General features: G+C 43.0%; 1 protein-coding gene across 2 annotated transcripts in view; it reads right to left on the reverse strand.

The window, feature by feature from the left end:
- The window catches only part of IL1RAP (interleukin 1 receptor accessory protein), a 333,093-nt gene extending 329,756 nt beyond the window's left edge, over positions 1-3,337 (reverse strand). Inside the window, exon 1 of one of the 2 annotated variants that reach the window (XM_077487541.1) lies at positions 3,113-3,337. The gene's annotated coding sequence lies outside the window, so the exon portion shown is untranslated. The remainder of the gene's footprint in view (positions 1-3,112) is intronic. The other variant, XM_077487544.1, reaches the window with a different exon arrangement.
- Between the last annotated feature and the right edge of the window lie 2,663 nt (positions 3,338-6,000).

Consider the following 6,000-nt stretch of genomic DNA (forward strand, 5'->3'; position numbering starts at 1 on the left):
AGACCTGATAGGCAGATGACCTGCCTACCCTTGTGTCCAATTAGGTCTGGTAAAAAAAAAAAAAAAAAAAAATATGAAAAAGGTCCTTTTCCTTTTCTGTTTTGGTGGTCAGATTGTTTTAGTAAATATTTCCTGAACGTGATGCCCTTCGGACTACTGTTTACAAACAGAATAAAAAAAAATACTGGCAGTATGTCCTAGACCTAATCATGGCCAGACACACTTTGATAAGTGATCGATTTCTTTTCTGATCAGTCTCTTGAGAGGAATAACTGATCTATAGTCGACAACCCAATTAATCAATATGCCATGTACAGGGAAGTGGATTTTGATTGATCGTTAAGGTAAGATCATAACTTATCATAATCATAAGATGTCATTCGTATCTCTGTTTCCACCATGTAATCTGATTGAAATACGATCATTTTCCTGTAATCTGATTGAAATACGATCATTTCCTTGAACAAAGTATCTCAATGCTGCCAACAGATGCAAAACTGATTGATATTTTGCTCTGGCCAATCAGCTCAGCTTGATCATATCCGATTAAAACTGGGTCTAAATTGATCAGAAGGGCAGTGATGGCTCTCAATAGTTTGCAGATCTGATAGTTTGGGTTAAATTGCACATCGATTGGATTAGAATAAAAGATCAGAAGAGCAATGAGGTGAAGCACCTAGAGGCTAATGACAGCGGCATAAAGCATGCAGAGTCTTCTGTGCTTTCTAATGAGTGAAAAGAACCCCGATACCACTGTTCTCTCTGGAAAGCATACATATTTAGAACTATTCCAATACAGACAAAAACAAGGCAGAAGAAAAGATGTTTACTCCTTTCAAAAGCTAAGGAAGCAGCAGCAAGGAGAAAAGGCTTACATGTGAAATGTATAGGAGATGCATTTACTGTGCATTCACTTGTATAGAGCAATAAAAGTCATGCACGGCAAAAGCAATTAACACTGCTTCATATGATCCCTTTTATTCCAGATCATCCAAAGATGCTTGAAATGACATGAGCACAACACAGAAACCCAGGGACACTAAAACTTGTCACATCACATCCGTAGAGAAGTGTCCGTGGTGGGGAAATGAGACAGTACCCCTGTTCAGGGACAGGGGCCGATGTGAATGGTCTCAATGTTCTCTGTAGCATGTTGGGGAGAAGTCAGCTCTAAACAAATGGCTACGATTCATGGATGCCAACGCAAAGCATAGAGAAGGCATTTAAAAGCAGGGGTTAGGCGCTCATTTACATAGCAATCCCTGTGTTCAGTGTGCCTTTCCACATGCATCTTTACATGTGTTGTAATGCATTTGCTGTACAGCTTTTTTATTTATTTATTTATTTATTTTTTTAGTTGCATGCGTCTGTAGTGTGTTCCAATGTGAAAAATGCAGCATTCTTTTTTTTTCTCTTTGTAAATGCACGTGAATGCAATGGGATGGTGTAAAACTAAGCTTCTTGAAACACATTTATTTTTCTTCTATAGGAGTTTCAGTGCATATGCTGTGAATGAGCCCCCAACCATACACAAGCTCCTTTTTTTTTTAATAAAGTCAGCAATTCCGGATGGGAGACGTTTAAGGACTGGAGATGTCTAAGGACAGGGACTGGAGATGTTTAAAGGACATTTAAGGATGGAGATAGGAGATGGAGATGTTAAGGACCGGAGTCATTTAAAGATGGAGATTGGAGATGTTTAAGGACCAGACACATTTAAGGATAGAGATGAGAGATAGGAGATGGAGATGTTTAAGGACTGGAGACACTTAAGAATGGGGATAGGAGATGGAGATGTTTAAGGACTGGAGACATTTAAGAATGGGGATAGGAGATTGAGATGTTTAAGGACCAGAGACATTCAAGGATGGAGATAGGAGATGGAGATGTTTAAGGACCAGAGACATTCAAGGATGGAGATTGGAGATGTTTAAGGATCAGACACATTTAAGGATGGAGATAGGAGATGGAGATGTTTAAAGACCCGAGACATATAAGGATGGAGATGTTGAAGGGCTGGAGACATTTAAGGATGGAGATTGGATATGTTTAAGGACCAGACACATTTAAGGATGGAAATGTTGAAGAGCTGGAGACATTTAGGGATGAAGATTGGAGATGGAGATGTTGAAGGGCTGGAGACATTTAGGGATGAAGATTGGAGATGGAGATGTTGAAGGGCTGGAGACATTTAGGGATGAAGATTGGAGATGGAGATGTTGAAGGGCTGGAGACATTTAGGGATAAAGATTGGAGATGGAGATGTTGAAGGGCTGGAGACATTTAGGGATAAAGATTGGAGATGGAGATGTTGAAGGGCTGGAGACATTTAGGGATAAAGATTGGAGATGGAGATGTTGAAGGACTGGAGACAGAGTGCAACAAGCAGTCCATCACAGCAATCACCAGTAGAAGATAACTGATTTGTTCTTATGATTCCATGCATTTTCTCAGGCAAAGCCAGACACATGACACACAGGACCTGATGGAATATAATCAGAGGGAAGAGTGGACTCAAACATCATAAAGTTGGGTCATTGTTGGCACTTAAGGTAAATGTGCTTGTATGGCGATATCAATATGCTGCATCGTACAGGTATAGGGGAAGGAGGGGTGTACACATTATTAATAGTGTACCCTCTGATTCCTCATCCCACCCTACTACAAATCTCCTCATTCCCCAAACTGACCTGTCACTGCTCCTGACACACACACCTTACTGATCCAGACAGGGTTACACATTGGAGGCTCGAGTCATTAGAAGTTGTCATGTCATTCAATCACAGCACTGTCCTGGTATGAGGAGGGGATGATACAGTGGCAGCCTGCTGTATGGAGGAGGAAAGTGGCTGGACTGTAATCCAGTGATCAAAGAACTTGTCCATCCTCACACAGGTACAGATCGGACAGGCAGATCGCACACAGGTACAGATCGGACAGGCAGATCGCACACAGGTACAGATCGGACAGGCAGATCGCACACAGGTACAGATCGGACAGACAGATCGCACACAGGTACAGATCGGACAGACAGATCGCACACAGGTACAGATCGGACAGACAGATCGCACACAGGTACACACAGGGGGTCCCTAGGACACGGTGCTCTTACCTGTCGTTCTGTCCGGGTCTCTAGCACCCAGTCCGGCTCAGGGAAGCTCCTGTACTGTCATCCATAGGACACACATGGCAGTGGCAGCCCCGCCGCCGGTCCCCCATACACTTTCCATGCCACTTTACTGTGCCTTGCTCGTCTCTTCTCTGCCCGCTCCTGCGGCACCTCCCCCGGATCCCCGGCTACACCCAGCGCCGCATCCCCGGCATCCCTGTACACGTGCGCGCTCCCTGCTCGTCCATGTGCGCGGCTGTGTGCTGGAGACACTGACAGGAGCGGAGCATATTAGGACATATTATGAGCTCAGCGTTTAAGAGGCAGGAAATAAAAGCCTTCTGGTTTGAGTTTATGCTGGGAGCTTTCTGGCAAAAAAACAAAACGAAAAAAAAAAAAAAACGCTGAACTCGTCTAAACTATGTACATAAATGCTCTATTTGAGCGATTTTTTTTTTCTGCCAAGGGAACTGGAGTTTTTTTTTTTTTGTTTTAAACCTGGAGTGCATGGAGCCGAAATGCAGCAAAATTGCACCAGTTTTGCGTTTTCGCTGCAGTTTTTTTTTCTAGCCACCTATCCAAGTTTCACAGGTGTATGCTGGGTACTGGACGCACACAAAAAAACTCACTAAAGGCCTTTTTCACAACTATGCAGGTTGCAGTTTGCATATTCCGGGTGCATTTTGCATTTTTCAATACACGCTTTTAATCCACTGAAGTGTATGGAACCAAAAACCAGAAAAAAAAATCCCTGTCCCTTCCCATAAAATGCACAGATGTGAACTACATCCATAGGAAACCATGTTCAATAGACTGTAGTGTGTTTCTGCAAAACTGAAAACGCACAAAAAAAAAGCATAGGTGTGAATCAGGCCTGAAAACACAGCATATGCGTTTTTGCAACAGCGCAGTGGGAAAGCAACCAAAGAGGAGCTGCCATGACTTCCTGCCCTAAACTCTGGTTAAAAAAAAAAAATCTATTCAACAAAGCCCCTTCTATTGCTCTCTACTAGTGATGGGCTTGGGCACGTTCGAATCAAACCCAGGAAGCCGTCACTGCATGCAGCCAATCATGGGCAGTGTTGCATTTCCCAACCAGCAGCTGCACATACACACACTGCCTATGATTGGCGGTGGGCAGTGCTGGCTTTCTGGGGGGTTCAATTCCGAACTCACCCAAGCCCATGCTTAGGCTAGGTTTACACTTATGCGAATTGGATGCAGATTTTTTCCACATCCAATTGGCATGACAGGAGACTGACGGGCTCTCAATGGAGCTGGTTCACACATCTCTGGGGTGGCTGCAGAGTGCACTGCAGAAGAGTCCTGTGGGTCTTTGGCTCCGTTTCAGGTCCAAATTCAGGTAAAAATTTTGGATCTAATTCGCCCCTGAAATGGAGAACAGGGATGCACCACACCCTGCTGCAAGCCACTCTGCACATAGTACGAAAGCCTTACTCCCTACACCAGTGATTCTCAACTAGGGTTCCTCCAGAGGTTGCTAGGGGTTCCTTCAGCATTGGGAAATTTCTGCCTCTCAGATAAGTTCCCACTCACACCATTGATCTTTTTAGCTATCTGTAAGGAGGTAATTCTTCCCAATGACCACCACACTAATGTATCATGAGGTGTAGATTTCTCATTTTTAGCAGGGGTTCCCTGAGACCAGAGAACTATTTCAAGGGTTCCTCTGTGTTTAAAAGGTTGAGAAAGGCTGATCTACACCCTCCAATTTCCTACATTTTTTTTTCTGACTCCTGTGATCTGACTTTCTGGTAGAAGGTGGCTACATTTGTGCTCCATGGTCCCTCTGCATGTAGGAAAGAGGAGCATTCTCCCTTCTGATATAAGCAAACTTTAACCTCTAGCCGCCGTCATACTGCAGCAGGTTAGCTCTCCTGCACAAACTGCCATAGGTGTATGTCAGTTTGTGCAGAGAGGCTAGTAAGCACGTGTCCGCGGGTCCCGCGGACTAAATGTCCACCAGCAACCTGCGATCGCCTATGTGGGATGTCTATGTAAACAAGGCAATTCCCTGTTCTGTCTAGTGACACGTCCGAGATCTTCTGTTCCCAGTCATCCCAGCAGCAATCTCTGTCCTGTCCTAGGTAGCCCATACCCCCTACAGTTAGAACACGCCCACGAAACAGAGTTAACCCCTTGATCGCCCCCTAGTGTTAACCTCTTCTCTGCCAGTGACATTTATACAGTAATCAGTGGATATTTTTAGCTCTGTTTGCTGTATAAATGTCACTAGTCCCAAAAAAGTATCTGATCTGTCCGTCACAGTGTTCTAGTCCCGCTTACAATCGCAAATCGCCACCATTACTAGTGAAAAAAAAATAATAAAAAAAATCTATTCCCTATTTTGTAGACGCTATAACTTTTGCGCAAACCAATCAATATATGCTTATTGCAATTTTTTAACCAAAAATATGTAGAAGAATACATATTGGCCTAAACTGAGGAAAAAAATTGTTTTTTTATATATTTTTTTCTTGGGGGGGGGGGGGGGATATTTATTATAGCAAAAAGTAAAAAATAAAGGTTTTTTTTTTTTCAAAATTGTCAGTCTTTTTGTTTATAGCGCAAAAAATAAAAAAACACAGAGGTGATCAAATACCACCAAAAGAAAGCTTTATTTGTCAGAAAAAATAATATACATTTTGTTTGGGTACAACGCCGCACGACCATACAGTTGTCAGTTAAATCAACGCAGTGCCGTATCGCAAAAAAGGCCTGATTATTAAGGGGCAAATCCTTCCGGGCTGAAGTGGTTAATGACCTCATCCAAATCATTTAGAGAAAAAAAAAATCCAGTGAATATTTCAGTTGGCGTAGCTTATCCCATATTAAATTTCCTGATCAAATTGGCTTATATATTGGGATAA

The sequence above is a fragment of the Lithobates pipiens genome, unplaced genomic scaffold, assembly GCF_037356315.1.
Source record: "Lithobates pipiens isolate NorthernLeopardFrog02 unplaced genomic scaffold, aLitPip1_a1.2 Scaffold_18, whole genome shotgun sequence".
Taxonomy (NCBI): Eukaryota; Metazoa; Chordata; class Amphibia; order Anura; family Ranidae; genus Lithobates; species Lithobates pipiens.